The sequence below is a fragment of the Haliotis rubra genome, unplaced genomic scaffold (genome assembly GCF_003918875.1).
Source record: "Haliotis rubra isolate DU_JTF1 unplaced genomic scaffold, ASM391887v1 Scf685, whole genome shotgun sequence".
NCBI classification, from domain to species: Eukaryota; Metazoa; Mollusca; class Gastropoda; order Lepetellida; family Haliotidae; genus Haliotis; species Haliotis rubra.
Genome location: NW_025767396.1, coordinates 54,164 through 68,451, shown reverse-complemented (window position 1 = coordinate 68,451; position 14,288 = coordinate 54,164). Strand labels below are relative to the sequence as shown.

The following is a 14,288-nucleotide window of genomic DNA, read 5'->3' as shown; positions in this document are numbered from 1 at the left end:
GTAAGGCGATATGCAAGTTTCAAACAGACAGTCAGGGCGATCTCTTGAAAGCTAGAGTCATGGTACAATATTTTGGGTCTTATTTGGACTGACAATAATGTCCTTGTTTTCAGTGAACTGTGGTGATTGTATTGCACAGCTCATCTGTAAGAGAATATACATTCCTGAACTACAAGAATTAAAGGTATGTTCCGTACTTTATATTCTGTCAGCTTTATTCTGAACCTCTAACCTACTTTCAAAAGATGTCGTACTTCATTTGAAAATATGTGGCACCCAAATAACTTTTACAGATGGAAATTAGCACCAGCCCCCTATCATGACATGAGTTTAGTTAAAGGCACAATGTTGCACATTTTCGACAATATTTTGGCCTATATCATATACATTGGGGCATATCCGCTCACCTTAGCAGGGTTCGAAATCTACGCTAGTCCGCTAGCCCAAGGCTAGTAAATCTCCTGGAGGACTACCAAAACATCTAACAGTACTAGTCCGCCGGGCTACCAGGCAGTAGTCGCATCAAAATGATATATAACTTTAGGAACCTAACTAACATATGATTCATTAATTAAATCTATCTATCACTTTTCACAATGTCTGAAAACACATATTACATTTCAAATGACCATATATTATCGACAAACTTAAAATGAAAAGCTATTTTTCGCAATGATATTGGAAAAAACAATTCTCGGACACATGCTTCGGCAACGGGTCCACATCAAAGTTGTCAAAGAGCAAAGTAACGATGTTTCGAGATGATAATTAAACAAATTGAATAAATTGAAGAATGTATTCAATAACGGTACTCATAAAAGTTGTCAAACCTACATTATAACTTACTATTCCCATCTTTATTGTGCGATCGTGTAATGTAATTCAAGTGACATCTCGGCTTCGTCGCCTCGAACTTCGTGCTCGGACACGATGTTTAAAGCTAAAATATATGCATGAAGCATTTTTGTCACAGGTCATAACCTAGCACGATACGTCCACTAAGGTCCAGAATATACGTATAGGTAGTGATCTTGTGCGTAACACGTTCAGAATAGCATGAATTTACCCAAAACTTTCGTCTGAATCTAAACGTTTTCGTTTACGAGGGCGGTATCCATTGCTGTAATATGATTGTCTGCCTTAGGTCACGTGTGTGATTTTGACCAATCGTAGCAGACTGTGACAGAAAAGCGTCATTAGAAACCAATCTTTAACCAATCAAATCGCTTCTTACAACTGTGAAAATACTCTTGGCAAGGGTATAGCGATATAGTTGATGTTCAGAGCTTTCGAACGATACCCGCCATCAAACGAATAGCCTCACATGTTTTTTATACGAAGCTTCGAAAACGGATGTATTTCCCACTGTTGTATCACGTTACCGAGCGGAAAGCCACTGGTATCGGGAAATAGACGACCATACATATTATTTGAGAAATATCTTTATAATAGTTTTCCGATTGCGTAAACATGAAAAATAGAAAGAAAACGTAAGGATAATTATGTCATGCTACAAATGGAAAAAATCGCTGCATTGTTTGCTTCCTTCGTGGTTTATCTGAACATTATAAATGTGTAATCTTGCATTTTCATTAAATATTAACTTATGTACGTTGTAGTTGTGTTATCTGAATAATATGATCATATCCATCTGTCATGACTGAATTAAACTATGCCAAAACATATTGTGTGTGTGTTTGTTATGATACCACACCTCTGCCAATACTGCTTGACTAAGTCGAATTAATTATTTTTTGTTTATTAAAGATTGAAATTTGAGGACTACCAAAATTGTGTGAGGACTAGTAGTTTGGTGAGAGTCACTAGTCCTCATGGATAGTAGACTTTTCAAAGAGATTTCTAACCCTGCTTAGCTTCCTGTTGATGCAATAAAAAAAAAACTTATCCCTTGCGACTTGCCTGAAATCGATAATTGAAACTTCGAGGTGAACAGCTTCCAATCAGACATCACTTGCCATGTATGGAATGAAAATGTGTTGTCTGCATTTGCCGAACTGGTTTCAATCACAGGTGCATAGGATATCAGGGGTGGAAATAACTTTAAAATTGCTAGTGTACTCCGGAACAGTGGCACATGTAAAATCACTTGCCCTGATCATTTTTCCACTATACCGGTCGTTTTCTTGTTGATTTTTTAAAATAAACAACATAATTAATATTGGAAAGTCAACTGGACACCGGTACAGTGTGATATACAAATTTGTTTTGCCCGACAGAAAAAACACTGGACTCAGACGTCGCAATGGGTTATTTCCACCCTGGATATTCCTAAGGCCTAAAAAATCTTGTGGTTCCGTTTACCCGACCGACCCTAGAATTCTGGTGCCGACCCTATTTTTTTAAAGCGGTATGAATGAAATGAGCTTTCAGATACCATTGGTTGTTTTTTTTGTACCTACGGATAGAGAAAGTCGACATGATGGCCTAAACCTTGATTGCATAAACAATTATACATTGAATTATACTAGTTTGTACTTTACTTCTAAAAAAGAAAAGAAAAAGAAAAGAAAACCCTACCTATCTACCCTTAATTTTAAAGAGGTGTAATCGGAACCACAACATATTTTTTGTTTGGCCTATAAAGTGCTCCAAGGGACATAACTATGGGGTTGAAATAATGTTTGTCCGACAAGGGCGAGAGTGTCAATTTAATGCCACTTTGCATTAATTTATTCAAACAAATTTTGACATTGTAATATAAATGTGTAAAAAAAAAAATAATGTTGGAATAAATTATATGGTAGCTTCCCTGAGGGCTGATAGTTAGGCCAAACAAAATAAATGTTATGGTTCCGATTTCCTACATTTCAGAACTAGGGTAGGTAGGTAGGGGTTTGTTGGGTTTTTTTGCAAAATATTTTTACATTACTCATCATAGTCATGTGTCAGAAAATAAATTTAATTTATTGTGTGATGAGTAAAATTGTTAGGCTCGAAGGGAATATTTAGGGTCGGTCGGGAATCCCGGAACCACAAGCTTTTTTTTAGCTTTAGTAATATTGAGAGAAATGCATTATGTATATAAATGTGGTGTGACATTGTGCCTTTCAAACAATGCCTTTATGAATGCATAATACCATTTAGAAAGTGTTCAATTGTAACAGGTTATATTTGGGATTACACTATCCCGTCGAACCTATTCAGCCACCTCAAGAAGCTGGTGGGTTCAACTACTGACTTTATGGTGTGGCGATTAGGTACCTGACTGAGAGTGTCAGGGTTTGTACTTTTATGGGAAAGTGTCATCCCAAATATAACATCTGTTACATAATCAGTAGAGGACGTAACGTGTACGCGAGATGGTCCCCGTTACGCGTACAAGTGACTACCTGAGAGAGGGGTCACTCATTCGCGTGACTGCCTGATCATGAACAGGGGAAGTTTTGCATGTCACACAAAACGATGTCTAAAAGTGTTATTTATGAAAATAATTAAACAAAATTTGCTACAGTCATTACATTAGGTGTTCAAGCTGTTGATTGACATGAATGAAAACGATGTAAAGTAAACATTAGATTGTCAAAATTTTGACAAAAATGTGCAAAATTTGACAATATTGAACAGCGAATTTCACCTATGTGCATATTTTTCAGAAACTTACATTTAGTATTTTCTGAAAGCTCATTCATCGCAGATTCAAAATATATATGCAGCTTTCGAGGCACACCAACGCACACCCGTTTGTTATTGTGTTGAAACATGTTTACTTTCTTAAAAACTGCGCGAACCGTCTCGCGTAGAAGTGACTGGGGAAGCGAGTCATTAAGGGGAGGTAACTGATGCCTGACTAAATTGCTCTGTCAAAACATTCGTCTTATGACTTTGACTGTCAGAAGCGTATGTACTATATATGGGGATATTTTTATTGCGTTACAACAAAGAGGATATAATAAATTAATACACATTTACGAATAAATTTTTTTTTTCATACGGACTATATTATTTGGTGGAAGTATAATCATTGGAAAAAGGACTAAGAGAGGTGGTCACTTCTACCGGTGTAAAAACAATGCGCCGGCGTAAGTTTTTAGTTTGCTGTTATATTGGTCGTTTTTTTACGACAATTTTCACCCATGTGCCAATTTCACAGAAACGTGATTTTAATATTTTCTGAAAGCTCGTTCAAGGGAGATTTACCTCATGTAAATAGTTTTTCATGCACACAACAGACATAGGTGTGCCATCGCGTTGAAACATGTACTTTCCTCCCACAGCTCGACATAGACAAACATATCGTCCGTGCAGACCCGTTACGCGTACGAGAGACGCCTTGCAGAAGCAAGTGCACGACTGTTTGGGAGAGGGTTGCTCGTAGGCGTTGACTACCTGTTGATGGACCACATATTTCAACCAGTAGCACACAAACGTCTCTAAGTACAATTTATAAAAAACAAAAAAATCAAACCCGACCATACGTTGACATCGAGAAGTACATACTTCATTGAGCTTTGAAATATATATTTAATATACCAGACATTTTTTAAAGTGGTGAGTTAAGCATAAGCAGAAGCAGCCGGTTTTGACAACAATTTTGACCTATGTGCCAATTTCACAGAAATATGATTTTAATATTTTCTGAAAGCTCATTCAATGGAGATTTGCCTCATGTAAGTACTTTTTCATGTACATGAATGCACATAGGTGTGCCATCGTGTTGAAAGTATGTCTCTCTCCTCCCACTGCTCCTCACAGACAAACAAACCTTCCTCACAGATCCGTTACGCGTACGAGAGACGCCTCCTCAGAATCACGAGCAAAAAGAAGTCAATTTTGAGGGACAATTTTGATCTATGTGCCAACTTCACAGAAATATGATTTTAATATATTCTGAAAGCTCATTCAATGGAGATTTGCCTCATGTAAAACTTTCATGTACACGAACTCGCGTTTGAAACATGTCTACTTTCCTCCCACTGCTCGTCATAGAACAAACAAACATGTCCTCCACAGATCCGTTACGTGTACGAGAGACGCCTCTCTCAGAATCACGAGCAAAAGTAGCCAGTTTTTACGACAATTTTGACCTACGTGCCAATTTCACAGAAATATGATTTTAATATTTTCTGAAAGCTCATTCAATGGAGATTTACCCCATGTAAGTACTTTTCCATGTACAAGAACGCACATAGGTGTGCCATCGTGTTGAATCATGTCTACTTTCCTCCCTGCTCCTCACAGACAAACAAACCTTCCTCACAGATCCGTTACGCGTACGAAGAGACGCCTCTCAGAATCACGAGCAAAGTAGTCCAGTTTTAAGAGACAATTTTGATCCTATGTGCTAATTTCACAGAAATATGATTTTAATATTCTGAAAGCTCATTCAATGGAGATTTGCCTCGGTGTAAGTCCTTTTTCACGTACACGATCGCGCATGGGTGTGCCATCGTGTTGAAACATATCCATTTGAACTGACAGCTCTTCGCGTACAAGAGAGCAAGCGATGTGCAAATAGATCGCGTGGCACCGGCTTACCCGGTGCGCAATATGCTAGCTCAATCAAATTGATACAGCAAGTGGTAGGTAAAAATTCAGTGGACCAGTGTTGCATCTAGAGCGCGTTTTTGCGTAATGACGCAGTGATATTTCATGTGCGCTACATAGTACGATGCGAGTTATTATTTTCACGCATATATTCGTTGCTTAACGCGTAGCGAAACTACATGAATTAAAAAACTGTTACTTGCCATTGCTCCCTGTATATTGGAAATACCAAGCTATAAATAGCACTTTCCAAGAACATGCCCGGACACGTCTGGATATCGCAGTGATTTCCAAGTGATTTTTTCATTGGTCAAATTTAATGTTTAGCATTCGGAATCATTTCGGTATATGTTAGGAACTCGGAAAGACAGGTTTGTTACTAGATCCCATACAGAATTGATCGTAATTGTTCGCCTATTTCCGTCGCAAATACCTCGTAATTTTCTTGGAAATGGTGAATGAGGCCAGATCGGCGAGCAGAAGTAACGGCAGCGGTCAGAGTTCGGTAAAGTTGAGTCATATTATCACGTTGATAAAGACATGTCGTCAAATAAGAAGAAAAGACGAATCACAGACTTTTTTCACGAAACGGCAGGTGCTAGCAGGGATACTCTACAACAGGGATAGGTCACTCGCTTGCTTTCTTTACCATTTGTACTAATTAACGTGTGCCTCGTCATGCTCCAACGCACACAGCGACTTGGTTCGTTCCCAGCGCAACTTCGGCTGCGTTTAACAGTACTTCAGCCAGTGTATTGTATCAGTCGGAATTTTACAATGAATGAATGAATGAATTAAGAGCAAGAATTATATGTGAATGAATGAAAGAAAATAAAGAAAAGAACAAAAGAAAGAAATACATATGTGAATGAATGAAAGAATAAATGATACACCCACAACCATTCCTCCCTAACATCTTAAAGAACGCAAAACTATCGGTAGAACACATGTGTTAACATCAGCTGTCCTTTTTTCTAAAAATCTACTTTGAGACATTTTTTACATTAGTAACTAATTCAGATATCTTATTGCATGTGTGGAATGGCATGGACATTGACAGAATGTTAACTGACACTGTCACAGACCCCTCAAAAACAGAAAGTTAAGAACTATCACAAAGCGTTGTAAACACCTTATCAGTTTTGTCACATACTAAGATCAACATGAAAGAAACAAGTTTTAGAACTATAACACTCAAGCATCACAAGCATCAATGACGTATCAGAACAGATCGGCGATATGTCAAATTTTTCACACATCTCAAATACACCCTAACAAAAAAATTTAAATTATAAAACTATCACTATTACTTGCAAACACCTTTCACCTGATGGTATATTCTCCTCATAAAAATTAAAGGTGTATGTGAAAGATGTTTTAGAACAATAACTAGAAACACTCAAACAACGCCCCGTAGTATTTCAATGGCAGATCGGCGATATGTCATATTTTTCACACACCTCAAATACACCCTAACAAAAAAAATAATTATAAAACTATCACTATTACTTGCAAACACCTTTCACCTGATGGTATATTCTCCTCATAATAATTAAAGGTGTATGTGAAAGATGTTTTAGAACAATAACTAGAAACACTCAAACAACGCCCCGTAGTATTTCAATGGCAGATCGGCGATATGTCATATTTTCCACACACCTCAAATACACCCTAACAAATGTTTTTAGTTATAAAACTATCACTATCACTTGCAAACACCTTTCAACTAAAGCTATATTTCCCTTCTAAAAATTAAACGAATATGTGAAAGAAGTTTTAGCGATATATAATTTAGTCTTTCTTCGCTGTGTACTGAAAATTGAAGCCAGTGAGCTCGACATGCCGACTTGAAACTTTACTACAAATCTACTCGTACTAATACTGACACTAATAACAATTATTTGACTTAAAATGAAGTGTCAGCATAGGTAACTTATCTCTACATGTAGGTTTCAGTTGTCACAACACTCAGCGTATGTAATCAGCTGTTGAAAATAAACCGGCTCAATCTTAAAACTACGCTGCCGCCATATTAGCTACATTGGTCACGTGACGAGCCGAGACATAGCTTAGAGCTTTCTCGATGAGCGACCACTCCCCCTTATATAGTCTCCCTGGTGCTTGTGAAGTTAATTCAAATGTTTCCGGTGCAGAAATTCCCGATAATGGCGACCACGTGCGTGATAGTGATGAACTCAATGTTAATTCTGACGAAAGTGACAGTTGCGAAGAAAATCTTCCACAGACCGGAAAACGAAAATTTGTGCACAAATTTCGGAACAAGTGGCTAAAGAAATATGATTGGCTTGAGTGTGATGAGGCAATAGCCCAGCGGATAAGTGATCAAATTGTGCACTTTGTGTTACAAGCATGAAACTTGGCATGATTGTAGCTTATACCATTCTAACTGAATAAAGATCGAGAGGCCTCGCAGATTTTTTATATTTTCCATAATTTTGGGGGAAAAAGTGAAAAAATATAATTTTTTATACTATTTTCGTTATAACCTTTACAAAATTCTCCAATTCTCATAAGACATATATCAAATTGTAGGAAATCCATAGCTGGTCATTTTCCATCTATACATGTCTTTTATCTTTAACGGTGTAGGTCTACGGAAGTCAATTTATATCATGACTACTCTTGAAAAAATGCGAAAATTCTCAGGCTAATTTTGAAAACGGCCATTTTGCACACCAGCTTTGCAGTAAAATGGCCGCCATATAGAGTACATCAGTAAAATAAGTATGAGATCATCCCCATGATCTAAAATATTTTTATCATTTCTTTTGCAAATTCAATACGAGAAGCCTCATAGGATTGTTGTAATTTTATATATTTGGGGGAAAAAGTGGGAAAAAATTGAATTTTCCAAAAATGTTCCTTTAACTCAATTTTTAAATCCTCATAAATTATCTTACTAGAATATTGTGAGAACAGACCAAAGTTTATTTTAAGGAATATATCATTAGATTTACTTACATTTATAATGTATGAGCTTGATTGGCTATAGAACACCTATAAAAACATATCAAAATCAAGACAACATCAATGTCAAAGTAGCTATCTCATCACTCTATGGAATGTGTAATTGTATTCCTAGCTTGACTGAATGAGAAAAGTGCATAGCACTTGAGAGATGCTTTAACGAAGACTTGACCGGTTTGAACATTTTATACACATGCATTTCAGCAATTCCCCGCAGCTCTTTCATGCCTTCGTGAGAGTTGTCCATAGTTACCAGTGGTATGTTGGATCAAAGTTGATTCTGTTGGGGAATGATTCTGTTGGGGGAATATTGTCCAGTGTTTCTCCCCTTTGTGGCAAACAAATGTTTTCTTGCTCATTCACTTTCATGAGGTTGCTTGCACTGTCATACAGCAGTACAACAACTCTCTCATGCTGATTAATTTTGTGCATTAGGGATTTCAAGTGGTGGACAAGCGAGGGAAATAAAGGTGCCTGTAAGTTCAGGAAAAGTATTCCATGTATTCCGCGAGGCCTTCTTTCAATTCTGATTCTAAGGATGACATACTGTCATGGCCTGTGAAGCTGGGAAACACTGAGAATGCTTGATGCAGCAATGGCCAACACAACCACATCTGTGTCAACAATACGGATGTAGAACTTCTTCCATGAAGACAAGATATACACAGACGAGTCCAAGGGATGGAAACCTGGATGAGTTTGTCAGACATAAAAATCAGTCTTGCTACCCAACTCATATCTCATCAAGGTTCTCTTACGTCCATGCGCAAAATCAGTTCTTCTCTCAATTGCTTTGAAGAAAATTTCACTCACTCAACTGACTCAACACCACATGTTGACGTATCAATCCTTGATAGATCTGCAGTAATAAACATGCTAAACTAGCAGCTCCAATAGCATTTTGATGAATACTAGTATGCTGATAATGTGTTCTTGAAGTACTTGCAGTCTCTTCTGGACACTAATCAGAGAGTGGATATTGTCTGAGACGAATACAAAACGGACAGCGTAAAAATCCAGTGTAAGAACAAAAAGAGGAAGTGGAAAAGACTATTTAGTGGAAGCCAGTTCTGAGGAACTGGCAAGAATTCCCGAGGTGTGATACCAGCAAGAAATATCTTTTTGCTTTCCCTTGTACAGAAAATAGCCTTGATAGAATCAAGCAAGTCATCAGCCCTATTGGAGTGAACATGTGGTGTCCAATCAACCAAAGACCTTTGGAACTGGCACCCTGTAACTATGAAGAGATAAAAAAGATAAAAGAAAGTTGCTTCACTGATGCTTCACATAAAGGATGGAAGAAGTTTTACAGCCGTAATGTTGACTACTGATGTGGTTGTGTTGGCCATAGCTGCAACAGGCATTCTCGATCTTGAAGAAGTATGGGTGGGGTTTGGTACCGGAAAACTCTTCCGCTATATTGTAATTCATGAACTTGCATCAGGTCTGGGTCCTGAGAAAAGTAGATCCCTTCCAATGTTTCACAGCTTCACATTCTGTGACATTGTGTCATCCTTTGATATGAAAAAGACCTCGGAATGCATGGATTTGCTTTTCCTGAACTTACAGGCACCCTATTTCCCTCACCTCGTCCACCACTTGAAATCACTAATCACTAAATGCTGATTCATCAGCTTGAGAGATTTGTTGTACTGCTGTATGACAGAGCAAGCAACCTCATGAAAGTGAATGAAGCAAGAAAGCATTTGTTCACCACGATGAGGAGAACTTTGGACAATATTCCCCAACAGAATAAGCTTTTGATCCAACATATAAAGAGAGCTGTAAATCAGGGGAGTTATGTTTCAGAGCAATCCCTGATGAAATCACAGGAATTACCAAGCCCTCTGTATAGGGTTGGTAATAACTCTAGGGGAGAGCTTGGGCCTGTATGGACAACTCTTTCATTGGCATGAAAGGGCTGCCAGGAATTGCTGAAATGCATGTGTATAAAATGTTCAAACTGGTCCAAGTGTTTAAAAGCAGCTCTTAAGTGCACTGCACTTTTCTGATCCAGTCAAGCTAGATACAATTACACATGATTGAGTAACCTTCCATAGATTAATGAGATAGCTACTTTGACATTGATGTTGAAATGAAATATGTTTGCGTTGATTTTGATAAGTTTTCATAGGTGATCTATAGCCAATCAAGCTCATACATTATAAATGTAAGTAAATCTAATGATATATTCCTTAAAATAAACTTTGGTCTGTTCTCACAATATTCTAGTTAGATAATTTATGAGGATTTAAAATTGAGTTAAAGGAACATTTTTTGGAAAATTCAATTTTTTCCCCACTTTTTCCCCCCAAATATATAAAATTACAACAATCTGTGAGGCTTCGCATTGAATTTGCAAAGAAATGATAAAATATTTTAGATCATGGGATGATCTCATACTTATTTTACTGATGTACTCTATATGGCGGCCATTTTGCAAACTGGAGGTGAAAATTGGCGGCCATTTTTCAAAATGGCCACCAATTTTCGCATTTTCGGGTAGTCATGATATAAATTGACTTCCGTAGACCTAACCGTTAAAGATAAAAAGACATGTATAGATGGAAAATGACCAGCTATGGATTTCCTACAATTTGATATATGTCTTATGAGAATTGGAGAATTTTGTAAAAGTTATGACGAAAATAGTATAAAAAATTATATTTTTTCACTTTTTCCCCCAAAATTATGGAAAATATAAAAAATCTGCGAGGCCTCTCGATCTTTATTCAGTTAGAATGGTATAAGCTACAATCATGCCAAGTTTCATGCTTGTAACACAAAGTGCACAATTCAGTGAAAAAGTGCATCTTATCCGCTGGGCGTACAGACATTAATGTGACAAAAAAAGCTTGTTATCTATGGAAGAATGGTGTTTGAAAACATGCAACAAGAAACTATTTTTCTTGGAAACATTGAACTAAAGGGTTCATGAGCAACTGCAATAAGTCATTTTACAAACACATGAAAGAATTTATGCAGTCAAGAGGAATCTGAAAATGAGTGACATCATTGCACTTGGCACAGACGGAGCGTCAGTGATGACTGGTAGGAAATCTGGAGGGCTAAACTCCTGCAGGATGATAGTCCCCATGTTGTAAATATTCATTGTGTGGCACACAGACTAAACTTGTGCACATCAAAGGCAGCTGACGAAGTGGGAGTATGTTGGGAGTGCGTTTCAGAAAACTCTTACAGACTTATTTTTATTATTTTAAGAAATCAGCATGCAGAGTTGCAGAACTTGCCGAGGTACAGAATTATTGGATGACCCCCAAATAAAAGTAAAGGAAGTCCACGAGATCAGGTGGTTTGCTATGTACAATGCACTTTTCACTGTGTACAAGACATGGAGGTCTCTAGTGAGATATTTCAAAAAGATTGACAAGAAGAGCTCAAAGGAAGAGGAACAACTAGCCAACCTCACAGATTACAAGTTCATTTTCATGCTCCATGTGATGATGGATGTGATCCCCAGGTTTACTGAATTGAGTTTGGTATTCCGAAAAAGTAGATCTTGATGTTTCATGTGTGCAGCCTGCAGTTGGGGGATGTCTGTCTTGTTTGAAATGTGCACTCAGTGGCAAAAGCCACTATCAGCTACTGCTCAAAGATAAAATGATTCTTAAAAAAAAAATGACAATGTGATAGCTAAGTAATTGGGGAGAGAAGTTACATAATTACCAAGCAAAGAAATCAGAGGAAATCAGGGACAAATTTTTGAATGCTCTTCAAGACAGAGTTGAAAAAAGTAGGTTTCCTAAAAAGAATCAGTCAGTGTATCTACTGCTTTAGTGTCATGGGATTAAGGAGTATAAGCATGCTGTCTGAAGAGGATCTTGTCAACTATGGAAAGGAGGAAATGGAAATTCCCTGACTAACTCTTTATGGTTCTGATCGGACAGGGAATGGAGAATATGTTAGCAAAGGCCAAAATTGACAAAATTGGAACTCTGTGTGAGTGGGACATTTTGAAGAGAGTTGTTCTGAAGGAAAGGTATGCAAGGGACAATTTCAGTAAACTTTGGACTGAGATATGCACATCACAAGTCCATGTTTCCCAACCTCCTGACCCTAGCCAGGCTTGCTCTTGTGCAATGCCCTTGCAAACAGCTGGATTGTGAACGTGGCTTCAGCTGCCAGAACAACATCCACAACCCTGCAAGAAACAGACTGTGTGTGCAGAGGCTGAACACACTGATGTTGATAAAAACTAGAGAGGCAAGGAGGTAGATGAGTTTGACTATGTGCGAGCTTTTGAGAAGCGGGAAGGAGAAAGTGGACAGGAGAATCTTCAAAGCTTAGACGGCTGAGAGTTATAGGTGAGATGTCTCATCTAGTCTTTATTCCAAGTATTGCTGTACACCATTACTGAAGCTAATAAGAAGACATTTCAAAGACATGATATTGTTTCTATTGTCTCTTTATAAGATCGTAACAGTGAGGAATGACCTCACAAAACAGTGGCCCACTGTCAATACATGGAGTGACCCACTGATTTTAAAACAAAGGGCCACTTTGACCCACTATGGTTAAATCCTAGATGCAACACTGGTGGACTACATTATTCATTTCCTAACATGTTTTATATCATTGTCATCATAAACACATTTAGTATAGAAATACATATAACACAACAAAAAAGCGACATTTAACAGATGTACGTATATGTGCAAATGCATCTACCAAAATAAAAAAGAGAACATACGACATTGTAATTGCTATATTGATTACACCCTACCAACTACACTCAAATGAGATTATTTTATGATGTCACCAAAATTATATTTTCTTCTGTGTTGTGTAGTAGTGGATAAGCCCGTGTGGTTTGTTCACCGATCCTCATTTTTGTATTAACGAAATAAAATATGTTTAAACTAAAAAGAGAGAAAAGCCGATGACAGTGTTCACAAGGACGCACAGCATCTTCAAATACCCTTCGAAGATTAGTCTTGGAAGTACAAGAATAGCTCCTCCTTACCAAAATATAACACTATATATGCCGAAACACAATAACAATATCCATAATATATCGGTTTTAAAGTCGTCTATCAGTTGTTTTACAGACATATTTTGAGTATGTAATCATACCAAACAATTTTACTCTCTTTTTTCACTCATGAATATGTAAACTCTTCAATATTTGAGTGAGTTGCTGAATTAATCATGAGGGTACCGATCATGGCGCGATATATCTGACGATGAAGAGATCGTCATCACGTGATCAGTTCAATTGGCAAAAGATGCCATTTCCATGAGAGCAGATTTTGCCCAGCTCCATCATCAACTGAATATTTGTCACAACTGAATAAACATTTCTGTGTCCTTTCACAGCTTATCCAAACACAAACACGAAATGGAATAATTAGCATTTAATTATGTGTTTTAAGCGATAATAAAATATTACACCGCGGACCATAAAAAGCACCGTATGCAGGAAGTGCACACAATCGCCGTGTCCACCAGACTGTCAGCCGGCTAAGCTGTCTGCAAGCCCATTATATGTATATACCCCGAAATAACGTGCTGTATTGCATCACACCTGTTGCAGGGTCCAGTCTCCCACCTGTATATTCAGCGATATCCAACTGCAGTCATAAACTATGCCTGACCGCGTTCGGCCTTGTCTTTATTCCGGCTTAATCATCGCGGGAAGGAGAAACAGTGTCACGTGTGTGATAGAACGAATTGCGTAATCTAACTGAAATTTAATTGTGTTGCATTCTGTCAAAATATGTGCGAAGACTAATACAAGTCGCCGTACTGAAGAATTTAAATATGCATTTTCACAA

General features: G+C 37.6%; 1 protein-coding gene and 1 long non-coding RNA gene across 2 annotated transcripts in view; one reads left to right on the top strand and one right to left on the bottom strand.

Moving 5' to 3' along the window:
- The window catches only part of LOC124258172 (deoxyuridine 5'-triphosphate nucleotidohydrolase-like), a 61,774-nt gene that overhangs the window by 12,409 nt on the left and 35,077 nt on the right, over nucleotides 1-14,288 (top strand).
- LOC124258174 overlaps nucleotides 12,845-14,288 on the bottom strand; it is an 18,871-nt gene continuing 17,427 nt past the window's right edge. The window contains exon 3 of the long non-coding RNA XR_006893528.1: nucleotides 12,845-12,854. This is a non-coding gene — a long non-coding RNA (uncharacterized LOC124258174). The remainder of the gene's footprint in view (nucleotides 12,855-14,288) is intronic.